The following is a 14195-nucleotide window of genomic DNA, read 5'->3' as shown; positions in this document are numbered from 1 at the left end:
ATATATTATGTTTCATCTAAAGTAAAAAAAAAGCAGGGGTAGCAATCCTTAGACAAAGCAAAGGCAAAAATAGATCTAATTAAAAGAGATAAGGAAGGAAAGTACATCTTGCTAAAAGGTACTATAGATAATGAAGTAATATCAATACTAAACATGTATGTGCCAAGTGGTATAGCATCCATATTCTTAGAGGAGAAGTTAAATGAGTTACAGCAAAACTATACTAGTGGGGGATCTGAATCTTCCCCTCTTAGAATTAGATAAATCTAGCCACAAAATAAATAAGAAAGAAGTTAAAGATGTTAATAGAATATTAGAAAATTTATATATGATTGATGTCTGGAGAAAACCGAATGGGGATAGAAAGGAATATACCTTTTTCTTAGCAGTACATGGCAGATATTCAAAAATTGACCATGTATTAGGGCACAAAAAACCTCATAGTCAAATGCAGAAAGGCAGAAATAGTAAATGCATCCTTCTCAGAACCAGGAAAACATTGTACACAGAAACAACAACATTGTGTGATGATCAACTGTGATAGACTTGGCACTTTTCAGTGGTTCAATGATCCAAAGCAATTTCAAAGAACTCATCCACATCCAGAAAAAAGAATTGTGGGATTCTGAATGCAGATTGAACCATACTGTTTCTACTTCTTGGCTGTTTTTTTTTTCACTTTTATGAACTTTTTCCCTTCTGTTCTGCTGCTTCTTTCACAATATGACTAATGTAGAATTATGTTTAATGCGATTGTACAAATATAACCTTTATCAGATTGTTTTCTATTTTGTGTGAGGATGGAGGGAAGGAAGGGTAAGAGAAAAACCTGAAATCAAAAATGTTATGAAAATAAATGTTGAAAATTATCTTTTCATGCAACTGAAAAATAATAAAATAATTTTATGATAAAAAGAGTATACATGTTTTATAGCCCTTTGGCTATTATACAGAATGTCTGAATCAGTTTACAACTCCACCAACAGTGAAGCAATGTCTCATTTTCTCCATATCTTCTACTCTAGTATGTGGGGGTTTTTTTGTTTATTTGTTTGTTTGTTTTTGGCAGGGCAAGGAGGGTTAAGTGACTTGCCCAGGGTCACTCAGCTAGTAAGTATCAAGTGTCAGAGGCCAGATTTGAACTCAGGTCCTCCTGAATCCAGGGGCGGTGCTCTATCCACTGCACCACCTAGCTGCCCCATTTAGTACTCTTATGGTACCTAACTTGTACCTCAGAGATTCTGTTTCTTAGATTTCATTTATTACTACATTTCACACCATTCATAAGTATGATTACAGCTGAATAAAATTTTTTATATTCTGAAATTATATAATTAATCCAGGAAAAGAACATATTGGTTGAACTCTTATCATTCTCATTTATCTATGTCTTAGGCAACCTGAGATAATTAGCCTATGCAAATATCCCTCTCTAGACCACATTTACTTAAGGGATATTGCCCAAATGATCCAGTCTTACAGGGTTGACCTTAGAAATACAAACCTTAAAGTGATACAAACATTGTAGTGGTTATGACCATTTCTAACTAGAGAATACAACACTGGACTCAGTAGGCTCTCTATCTATATTTCAGTTGAATTATTAATGTTAATGTTTCCCAGAATTATGTACAAGCTCAGCTCAGCTCAATGTCCTCTATTTTTTTTTGTTCAGTCAGACTTGTGCAAAGATGCTATGTGACCCATTTAAGCTAAACTCAGAACTCTAGCCACATATATAATTTTTTCAGTCTAAGAAAAGCATGAAGTGGATGGTGTTATTCCTTAAATAGAAACATGAAGGCTTTTGCTTTGAAAATACTGGTACAGTAGCATTGTAGTGAAGTTACTGCAAAACTGCACTACAAGATAAGATTGGGCACTGGTACTTACTCAAAAGCACAGCAGAATAATTTGAAAATTTTTTTCAAGATCCCTTGGAAATGCATGACAATGACGTTGTCATGAATTTCTCCATTAGGATGTAAGTACAATACAGAACAGACAATTTAAGCCCCTGATTCCCAGTACATGTGGGAGGCAACACAAAGTTAATGGATTAAGTACAGATCATCATTCTGTGAAAGCCTGCTGGTACAGTTTCACAAAATTCAGATTTCAGGAGAAGAAAGTCTGTCTTGTTTGCTGTTCAAAGAAGAGCTTCCCTTCTCCCCCAAATTATAAATATACATGTAGATATTTCAGAATATGGGAAAATTTGTGGAGTATTACAATACTAAGAAAGAGCAGCTTTCTGACTAGAAATGTTTTGTGAAAGCCCAGAACACTTTAAAACAAATTTGTTCTCAAGCAAAAAGAAGACTTTTCTCAGTCACCATCCTCTTTTCCTTTCTTTTCAAACTTTCTGGTGGATGTTATTAAAAGCACTTGAACTTCAGGGGATTTAGCCATAATGAAATTCTGCATTCGTTGAGGTTTCTTCTTCTCTAGGTCTTATTAATATTTCAGAAACATGTTCCACACAGCATGTTTCCTTTGGAGAAACAACTAAGAAAAGTCCCGAAGTTTGAGTCCTAAAACCAGCATGGAACCCTGGGGAAATGGCAACTGTGGTATTTGAGGATTGAATGATAGATATCTTTTTGGGAGAAAAGCAAAGCCCATCCAAGATGTGCCTGTAGATGAAAACTGATTGCTGGGAAACTGCTTCCAGATGGAAGTATATACTTTCAGTTAAAAATCTATTCTGGGATCATAAGAGACAAAACGATTAATCTGTAAACTGTAAGCCACAACAGTATCACCCAGTCATATCATAACTTCACCACATTCTTCCTGACAATATTATGTAATTTCCTCATGAAGATCTATTTCCATATGTCACACACACACACACACACACACACACACACAGAGTTAATTTTCCAAGCACTTATCTGTTAAGATTATAAAAGGTTGCACACAAGTCCCATTTGAAGCCTCAAGCATTAGGTAAGAATAAGGAGAGCTATTCAATAATGGGGAAGCTTGCTTCAAGATGTAGTAACTTGGAAATCCCTACAAAGCAACTGATTAGCCTAGACTGGTCAAGTGGTTGGTCTAAATGACCTCTGAGATATCTTTAAATTATGAAATTCAAGAAGTTCTTATTCTTAGACAATTTGTGGAAGTTAGTGTCTTATACTAGAGAGTTATGGAGAGGAAGTTACATGCATGGGTTATCTCACTAGGAAACAGCCATCTCCATTGCATCCCTCCAGTGTGGTTTCTCAAATGCTTGTCTCTCCAAGGAAATGGGGAATTGTACAAACTCAGAATTGAAAAGAACTTCAGAGGCCCTCTAGCCCAATACACACCTAAGAAAAGATTCCATCTTTAGTATAGATGACAAATGGTCATTCATCTTTTGTTGCTTGCTCCCAGATAATCCATTATCTCTTGACTCAAGTCCATTATGTTTTTAACTCTAAGTGTTTCCTTATGTCAAGCCTAGATTTTTCTCTTTGCCATTCAAACCCATTACTCCTAGTTCTGCCTGCTGGTACCACACAATATAAGTTGATTCCCTCATCAAGGTAACTTAAAATATTTTAAAATAGCTAGCATGCCCTTTCCCACCCTAAGACATCTCTTTTCCAGGCAAAACATCCACACGTACTTCAAATGATTCTCATGTAAAATTAATTTAGGATTCTTCATTATCTTAGTTGATTTCACACATCCATTCTCCAGCTTAAAAAATGTCCTAATTAAAATGTGGCATCCTAAACTGAACATAATATTTGAAATATGGTAAGATAGGGAAGGACAAAGGAGCATTCTTAAGTCCTCATTTCTGGAAGCTATGCTTAAATTGTGGCCTAAAAGCACCTTAGCAATTATTTAGCATACAGTTCCAAAATTAGCTTGTGACATCCTACTGGGGAAAATTTTTGGAGTGGGGGAGACTGTCCAGAGGCTTGGATGAGAAATTTATTTTAGTTTCAATTTGACAATTTAAGAAGAGGTAGAAATATCTAAGGTGGGTGCTCTTTCTAATGCCTATGGGAAGCAGGCCTTGTTAGGAATAGATGCCCTGGAGATATTCCAAGCTCAACAGTTTCTAAAACTGAACTCCTTCTAATTCTCTCTAAACCCTTTCCTGTTTCAAACTTTCCTATTTTGATCCAAGGTACCATGATCCTTCCTCCATTTGAGAAAGTATTCACATGGGCCATGTTTATTTCAAACCTGGCTCAGTTCACATTGCTATGGCCTACTCTTCCATCTCTACCCCAGTGAACTTCTGATGCTTGTAATGTCACCTCTAAGAGCTCTTCCTCTGATAGCTGTGTAAAGAATTAATTGTTATTTGAGGTTTTTATGCCTCAGTACACATTGGCCTGGGGCTCCACAAATTGCCATCGCCATGGTGCTGGCACCTCATGTCATCACCACTCGCCGACGCCTACATGGGCCTGACAAAATTATGATTGGAAGTCTAGTGAGGGCAGTCATGTGACTGTCAGAGCAACCATCCAATTGTTGGCTGGGGACTGTGTTGGGGTGCTGGGAGAAGGGAGTTTTTTTTTTGGGGGGGGGGTCCAGCATTCTAGCTGGAAGCTGGAAGACAACAGGAGTGGGGCTGTGTATTCTCAGCTGATTCCTGGTCGGTGGTATTTTTTCAGGTTGTATAATTTCCCTTTCCCCATTTTATTTCCTTTCCCTTGATCCTACTGATCCTGTTTGTGTTTTTTTTTTTAAGTTCGTTCTTGTTAAAATAAATCCTGTTCTTTTTTGAGGGAGGCTGCTGGTCTCTTTCCTTGCCCCAATATTGCAGCAAGCCGCTTAGCTAACACTCCCCAATTAAAAATTGGTCCCCATAGCTGTTTTTCTCTCAAACCTCCATTTGATGAAATGAGAATTATAAGAATTCCCACTTAAAATCTGGCTTATTTCTAGACATCTCTACCTTGCCCTAGGACTTTTCCCCCATGTTTCTCCCAAATTTTTGTTATCTTTCCTTCATTAGAATATAAGGTCTTTGAGAATAGAGAATACGTATTTCCTTGTATTTTAATTCCTACTAATTATGGGTCCTAGGACATAATAATCTTTTAATAAATGCTCTATCTATCTATCAATAATCTATGATCTTACTTTAGGTCTTCATTTCTTCATGCCTAGACTATTTTTATAGTGTTTTATTTTGTTTTCCAATTACATGTAAATATAGTTTTGGGCATTCATTTTTGTAAGATTTTGTTCCAAATTTTTCTCCCTCCCTCCCTTCTTTCCCTCCCCCTCATGAAGCCAGCAAGCAATCTGATATAGGTTATACATTACAATCATGTTAATATTGCCACATTAGTCATGTTGTGAGAGAGGAATAAGAACAAAAGGGGAAAACCACAAGAAAGAAGAAACAAACAAAAACCAACAAAGTGAAATAGTATGCTTCAATCTGCATTCAGACTCCATAGTTCTTTTTCTGCATGTGGAGAGCATTTTCCATCATGAGTCTTTAGTAATTGTCTTGAATCATTGTATTGCTGAGAAAAGCTGAGTCTATCACAGTTTATCATTGTGCAATGTTGCTCTTACTGTTTACAATATTCTCTTGCTTATGCTCACTTCACTCAGCTTCAGTTCGTGTAAATCTTTCCAAGTTTTTTTCTGAAATCTCCCTGTCTATCAATGAATGCCTTGACTATTGCAATTGATTCATAATTGGTTTCTCTACTTCAAGTGTCTTCTTATTCCAGAGAATTGTACACACTCCCAAAGTGATTTTCCTTAAGTGTACATGTGACCATGTGATTTCTTTACTCAGTCAATTCCAGTGGATTCTTATTGACTTAAGGATAAAATATAAACTCCTTAGTTCAGCTTTTCAATCCCTTCACAACCTGTCTTCACTTTATCTTTCCAGTCTTATTGGATATTACTCTTCCTAAAGTTTGCTATATAGCCAAAATGGATTGAATCAGTTTAAACTAGAATGGTTTTAGACTGGATCAAACTGGCTCAGGTGAAAAAAAAAATGGATTAAGCTGGTTTAAACAAATATAAACAATATTGAACTAGTTTAAACTGGATTAAATAAGTTTAAACTGAATTAGACCTGCTGGAAATAGATTGAACTGGTGGAAACAGAATTGCTCCTTTGCACTAATAATTTACATCCCCTCCCCCCCAAAAACAAGTTTCCCTACCTGTCAGTACCACATCAGCCACATGTGGAACCATTATTTATAGCAAATGGAGAAATTCTGAATGCTGTGGCTAAGTTAACATACTTTGGCAATATACTTTCCAATGATGTACACATAAATGATGAGGTTGACACATATTGCTCAAGCTAGCTCAATGTTTAGGAGGCTCTGAAAGAATGTGCAGTAGAAAAGTGCTATTAGCCTGCCTACCAAACTGAAAGTCTACAGTACAGTTATACTGACCACATTGTTGTATGCCTGTTAAACCTGACAGTCTACTAGTGTCATGCCAGCAAATTGAATTGCTTTCATTTGAATTGTCTTAGGAAGATTCTGAAGATCATTTGGCCAGGTAAGGAACTAAATACTGAGGTCCTTTCTTGAGCTGAACTGCCAGACATTCAAATTCTACTGCAGAGAGTACAACTCTAATGGACTGGCCATGTTGTTTGAATACCAAATGTACAATTGCCTAAAAGACTATTTTACAGAAAGCTCAAAAAGTAAGGACTTACATAGTGGTCAAAAGATATGATATAAGGACACTCTCAAAATCTCTCTGAAGAACTTTGTTATTGATTGTGAGACATGGAAGACACTGGCACAGGATCATCAAGCATGGTGTGACCAAACCAAAAGAGGCACTATGCTCTATGAACAAAGCAAAATTGCAATAGCTCAGAAGAAACATGAGCTCTTCCAAGAAGACTTTTTGATCTTAACACCAATTCATCTTCCCTCTTGAGGCTTCACAGGTAGGCAATTTGAGAGTATCTTCCTCATCTGAATTTGTGTTTAGCTCTTCTCTGTGGACACAGAAGTTCTCAATGGTAAGAGCTCTTTTTTGTTTCTTACTCATATTGCTGCTTTTTTTTTTTTAAGTTGAGTTCTGCTCCTTGGGTACCAGTGTCACTGTTTAAGCTTTTTGTGCTAGGGTATAGAGGCTGTGTCACTGGCTTTCTACTCTGAGGCCTCTATGACTTGTGGATTTCTCACCACCCTGGGATTGCTCCCTGTGCTTGCTCCTGGCATGCTGGGATGGCCAGACCTGGTCATGCCTGTCTTGTGGCCTTCTAGCTGGCAGCCTGCCCTCTCAGATGGTGCTGCTGGATCTTACCACTGGCTTCCTGCACCACCAGCTTGCTGAGCAAGGATCAATGGCCCTCAGTTGCTTAGCTGTGGTCTAGAGCTTCCTGCTGTCTTGCCCCACCCCCCTCCATGCTGCATTGAAGTACATTGCACTCCCCTTTTGCCAGAGTGAGACTGACCTTTCCTGAAGTTTTCTAAATTGTCTCAGGTTGAAAGATTGTGTCTCTCTGTCTTTTTGTAGGTTCTGTAGTTTCAGAATCTGTTTAGAGGCTGGATTTAATGATCTTTTTTAGGGAATGGAAGGAGAGCACAGACAACTTGCTGGCTTGTCTCCACCATCTTGGCTCTGCCCCTCCCCCCCTCGAAGAAACATGAGATGAACAAAATTATAGATATCTCCCTCCTGAATAATCATGTTGAGTATTTGTGCCTGACCTGTGGAAAAACCTTCTGAGGTCATGTTGGTATTATTGGCCACAGACAGACACACTGCACATTCACCCCAACATCATTATGTCATTTTGTCCTCATCAAGCATGAAAGGCAAACAACAAAAATCCTATGATTCATGTACCTTAGGCCATTTTCTCCTCCACCTTGTGTCAAATGATAAGTAGCCTTGTTCCTTATAAATATTAACCTCTCTATTTGTTCAAGTAATCCCTTTCTGTCCCATCTCCTCTAAAATGTTGTACCTTCTCTCATCCTCATTTTCTTTTTTTTTCTTTTTTTCTTTTTTTAGCGAAGCAATTGGAGTTAAGTGACTTGCTAGTAAGAGCTAGTAAGTGTTAAGTGTCTGAGGCCGATTTTGAACTCAGGTACTCCTGACTCCAGGGCCGGTGCTCTATCCACTGTGCCACCTAGCTGCCCCCTCTCATCCTCATTTTCACTTATTTCCCTTTTGTAAAAATATATTTTACTTATTTCATTAAGGATTTTCCAGTTATACGATTATTTTTTATTTGTTTCTTAAATTTTGAGTTCCATTCTCCCTCTCTCCCTACAAGTTCACTCTTCCTTGAGAAGGCAAGCAAATTTATATTGATTATACATGTGAAGCAATACAAAACATTTCCATATTAGCCATATTACAAAACAAAATATGAACAAAAAAGGAAAAAAAAAGAAAAATAAAATAGGTTTTAAAAAATATTTTAAATAAGAATTTAGAATTGTCAATTCTCTCTTTTAATGTGCTTAGCATTTTTATCATGGATGCTTAAGAATTATCCTAAATCATTGTCTTGTTCAGAATAGCTATCTTTCACAGTTGATCATTTTTATAATATTGTTGTTACTGCATACAATATTCTCTGTTTCACTTCTGGTAATTCTTGTTATCTTTCCGTTAGTCATAAACTCTTCCCTTATCCATAGATCTGACAGGCACATTTTCCCATGCTCCTCTAATTTACTTATGATATCACCTTTATGTCTAAATCATTTATCCATTTTGATCTCATCTTGATATATGTCTTGAAATGTTAGTCTATGCCTAGTTTCTTCCAAACTGCTTTCCATTTTTTCAAGCAATTTTTGTCAAATGATAAGTTCTCACTCCAAAAGCTGGGATATTTGAGCTTATGAAACACAAGATTACTATGATCATTTACTACTGTGTATTGTGTACCTAATCTATTCCACTTTTTCAGGATTCTTTTTTTTTTTTTTTGGTGGGGCAACAGGGGTTAAGTTACTTGCCCAGTGTCACACAGCTAGTAAATATCAAGTATCTGAGGCTGGATATGAACTCAGATCCTCCTGAATCCAGGGCCAGTGCTTTATCCACTGTGCTATGCAGCTGCCCTGATTCATCATTATTATAATTACTGCTTTATAATTTAGTTGCAACAATTCATCATTCTTATAATTACTGCTCTATAATTTAGTTTGAAATCCAGTACTGCTAGGTTGCCTTCCTTCACATTTTTTCATTGATTCCCTTGATAATCTTAACCCTTTGTTCTTCCACATGAATAACATTATCATTTTTTCCTAGGTCTCTAAAATAGTTCTCTGGTAGTTTAATTGGTATGACACCGAATAAATTAATTGACTTAAGTAAAATTGTCATTTTTATTATATTGGCTCAGCCTACCTTTGGGCAATTAATATTGTCCTGACCATTTAAATCTGTCTTTATTTACATGAAGTGTTCTGTAATTGTGTTCATATAATTCCCAGTTTTCTGTGGCCAGGTGGTCTCCCAATTATTTTATATTGTTTGTAGTTATTTTGAATGGAATCTCTCTATCTCTTGATGCTGGGTTTTGTTGGTAGTACATAGAAATGTTGATGGTTTGTGTGGGTTTATTTTATATCCTGCAACTTTGGTGAAGTTGTTGTTTGAAATAATTTTTAGTTGATTTTTTTGGGTTCTCAGTATACAATCATATCATCTACAAATGCTGATAAATTTTTTGCCTTGTTGCCTATTTGTATTCCTTCAATTTATTTTTCTCCTCTTACTGCTATAACTAACATGTACAGTATTATACTGATTAATAGTGATAATAATAGACATCCTTGCATCACTCTTGATCTTATTGGAAAATTTTCAAGTTTATCCCCATTGCAGATAATGTTTACTGATGGTTTCAGATCAAACTACTTAACAATTTAAGATTAATTCCTAGGGTTTCTAGTGTTTTTAATAACAATGGGTTTTGTATCTTGTCAAAGCCTTTGATGCTATTAACCATACTTTCTTCCTTGATATTTCCTTCTCTTTAAGTTTTCTACACACTAATCTCTCCTGATTTTCCTCCTTCTCTGTTTCCATTGCTAAGTTCTCTTCCAAATCACATCTTCTAACTGTACCTCTGGGTCCTTTTCCATGCTCTTTTATCCCTTTGTACTACTTCACCTTGTGATCTCAACTTCTGGGGATTTAATTCCCATGCCTTTGATAATTATTCTCAAATCTACTTTTCCCATACATCTCCCTGCTGACCTTTAATCTCACATTTCCAACTGCCTTTTACACATCTGGAACTAGATGAATTAGAAATAAAAACAGAATGAAATAGAAATAGAATAAAATAGAAATCTTGTTTTATGTTTTGAATAGAATTTTATTTTCCAAAAGATATGTAAAAACAAATTTTAACATCAATTTTTTAAAACTTTGTGTTCCTACTTCTCTTCTTCCCTCCATTTCCACCACCACCCACAAGAACTCAAGCAATTCAAAATAAGGACTACATAAGTAGTCATGGAAAACATTCCCATATTAGCTAGTTGTGAGAGAAAACAGTAAAAAAAATTTCAGATTAAGGAATTGTCCAAGAGGAAAAGAAAAAAAATTAAAATTGTGTTTCCATATGTTTTCAGATACTATCATTTCTTTCTCTTCAGATGGGCTGCAATCTTCATAAATCCTTAAGGATTATATTGGATTATTTCCTTGCTGAAAATAGCCACATGCCTCTCAGAAGATCATCCCCCACTATTGCTGTTATTTTGTATACAGTACATTTCACTCTGCTTCAGTTCATGTAGGTCTTTCCAGATTTTTCTGATAGTATCTTGTTTATCATAACCTGTATATAGTACCTTAAGCTCGACAGAGAATTTTCTTCATAAAAGCCCAGCAAAGTAGGTACCATACATTTTGCCCTTATAATCAATCATCATAACTATTTCCCTCCATTCCACTCCCTTCCCATGACATTTACTCTATCTTCTTTTTACCTATTCCTCCACAGAAGTGTTTTACTTCTGACTATCCTCTCCCTCACTCTGCACTCCCTTTTTTCACCCTTCCTTCCTTATCCTTTTCCCCTCCTATTTTCCTGCAGGGTTAAATAGATTTCTCCTCCCAATTGGGTATGAATGTTATTCCTTACATGAGCCCACTCTGATGAGATTATGGTCTATGAGCTAATTCTCTGTTCTAATTTTTTCTTCCTCCCTCCCTCCTCTACCCTCCCTATGAGATCAATTAATTCAATATGTTATACTTGTGCAGTAATGCAGAACATCTTCATCTTCCTTGAAAGTGTTTTGCTTTTTACTGCTCTCTCCCCCAATCTGCCCTTCCCTCCTTCCCCTCTCCCCCCCCACCTTATCTCCTTCCCCACCCTCAGGGCAAAAATATATTACTATACCTACATGAGTATGTATGTTAGTCCTTCTTTGAGCCAGTTCTGATGATATTAAGGTTCACTCACTCCCCAATTCCTTCCCTCTCTTCCCCTCCCCTCCATAAGCTTTTTTCTTGTTTCCTTCATGTGATCTACTTCTCCCCAGAACATCTCACCTCTTTCCCTTCCCCCAGTCTATTCCTCCTATACCTCAACCCTATTTTAAAGATTTTGTTGTGGGTTATTTAGGTGGCACAGTGGACAAAGCACCAGCCCTGGACCCAGGAGGTCCCAACTCCAAATCTGGCCCCAGACATAAGACACCCCACCCTGTCTACCCCACAAAGAACAAAACATAAATGCTTTACAGATATCATCCCTTCATATTCAGTTCAGACCTGTGCCTTCTGTGAATTACTTACTAAGACAGTTCTTATGAGTTTGAAGTATTATCTTCCCAAATAGGAATGTAAACAGTTTGATCTTTTAATGACCCTCATGAATTATTTTTTCCTGTTTACCTTTTTATGCTTCTCCAGTCTTGTATTTGAAAGTCAAATTTTCTCTTCAGTTCAGGTCTTTTCATCACAAATGCCTAAAAAACCTCTTTCTCATTGAAATCCCATTTTTTTCCTCTGAAAAATTATGCTAAATTTTTCTGGGTATGTGATTTTTGGCTGGATGGTGGAGGAAAGACATTAAATGCACAGAGCTCCTGATACAATCACCCCCAAAATAGCAATAAAAGAACACTTGGAGCAGAAAAATACACAAAAATGCAGCCTGAGAGTTTTCTCCAGCTATAGATAGATGTTAGGGGGCCGTGCTGGGCCACAAATAAACCCTAACCCCACAATCAGGCCAACACATCAGACACCTGTCCAAGGAATTTGCCCCAGTGCCTCTGAATCAGCTACAGCACCAGTGTCTTCTGGAATTGAGCATGCGGTCAGTTTGAATGGCTGACCATGGGGGGAGGGGTAAGTACAGGGGTACCATTGGACTTGGGGGAAGGATTCTACTGTCCCACCACAGCAGGGAAGCAGGAAGAAATCCTGAGGGGTGGGAGGCCTAGGTGGGGTGGGGAGCAGGCTCGTGGAAGCTTAGAACCACACCACAGAAAGCTTTGCTGGTTGGTTGTTTAGTGAGTAGGCTTGACGTTATCTCTGGACCAGAGAAGAGGCTAGGTGAGATTAAAATCTGCCCCCCCCCCCACCTCAAACCAAAACACCTAGGAACCTCTGAAGCTGGGAAAGGAGCAGAGCCGAGAAGCAGCGCCCCTCCCCCCCCCCCATGTGGAGTTTAAAATCAAATAAAAGTGAGGCCAGGCAGGCTGAGAAGAAGCCCAATCATCATTCCCCAGACAATGCTGTAGCTTGAACAGTGTGTCCTGGAAGCAGCGCCACACTTTAAGAAGGAGTTAAAAGCCAAGAAATAATAAGCCAGCATGAGTAGGCAAAGAAAGCAGAAGATCATCAAAAACTTCTTTGGGGGTAAGACAGACCACAATAAAACCTCAGAAGAAGAATATAATAACAGGGTCAAAGCTCCAACATCCAAAGCTTCCAAGAAAAATATGAACTAGTCTCAGGCCATGGAAGTTCTCAAAAGGGACTTTGAAAAGAAAGTAGGAGAAATGGAAAGAAGATGTAGAGAAAGGGAGGAAAGGATGGAAAGAGAAATTAGAGTCATGAGAAAAAAAAAGTCAACAGTTTGAAAAGCCAAATGGAAAAGGAGATTAAAAAACTGTGTGATGAAAATAATTGCCTAAGAATTAGGATTGAACAAATGGAAGCTAGTGACCTTATGAAAAACCAAGACACAGTAAAGCAAATCCAATTGAATGAAAAATAGAGGGCAATGTGAAATATCTCCTTGGAAAAACAACTGACCTGGAAAATAAATGTAGGAGAGATAATCTGAAAATCATTGGACTACATGAAAACCATGACCAAAACAAGAGCTTAGACACCATCCTCCAAGAGATTGTGAGGGAAAATTGCTGTGATATTTTAGAAGCAAAAGCTAAAATAGAAATTGAAAGAATCCACCAATCACCTCCTGAAAGAGATCCCAAAAGGAAAACCTTCAGGAATATTATAGCCAAATTCCAGAATTCCCAGGTCAAGGAGAGAATATTGCAAGCAGCTAGAAAAAAGAAATTTAAATACTGTGGAGCTCCAATAAGGATAAAGCAACATCTAGCAGCTTCTACATTAAAGGACTGAAGGGCATGGAATATGATATTTCAGAGGGTAAAGGAACTGGGACTATGGCTAAAATAGAAATCTTAAGCCGATATATCCAAAACATAATTCACCCCCAAACCCTTAAATCCTCCCCAGGTCCTACTTTCCATATTACCATAGAAGGCATCACCATCCTCCATTCCCCCAGAATAATAAACTGAGTCATCTTGAATTCCTCACTATTTCTCACCCTACCCTATATCCAAACTATTGTCAAAGCCTGCTAATTTCATTTTTGTGACATTCCCTTGAATATACCCCCTTTTAACCTCTGACATTGCCACTAATTTAGTGCAAGGCCTCATTACCTCATGCCTGGATTATTCTAATATCCTGCTAGTGGGTCTCTTCCAGTAGCCTCAAGACTATCTCTACTCTAATTCATCCTCCTCTCAGCACTAAAATGATTTTCCTAAAGCATAGGTCCAATTATGTCATCCCCCTACTCAATAAAAACCTCCAGTGGCTTCCTATTGCCTCTAGGAGGAGATGAAAAATGATCTGTTTAACTTTCAAAATTCTGTATTAACTAATTCCCACCTAAACAGTCTTCTTACATCTTACTCTCAAACACATATTCCTTGATCCAGTGTCACTGGCCTCCTTCCTGACGGTTC

This window comes from Dromiciops gliroides, chromosome 2 (assembly GCF_019393635.1).
Source record: "Dromiciops gliroides isolate mDroGli1 chromosome 2, mDroGli1.pri, whole genome shotgun sequence".
NCBI classification, from domain to species: domain Eukaryota; kingdom Metazoa; phylum Chordata; class Mammalia; order Microbiotheria; family Microbiotheriidae; genus Dromiciops; species Dromiciops gliroides.
The sequence above is the reverse complement of the archived record's forward strand: the minus strand, read 5'-3'. Positions refer to the sequence as shown.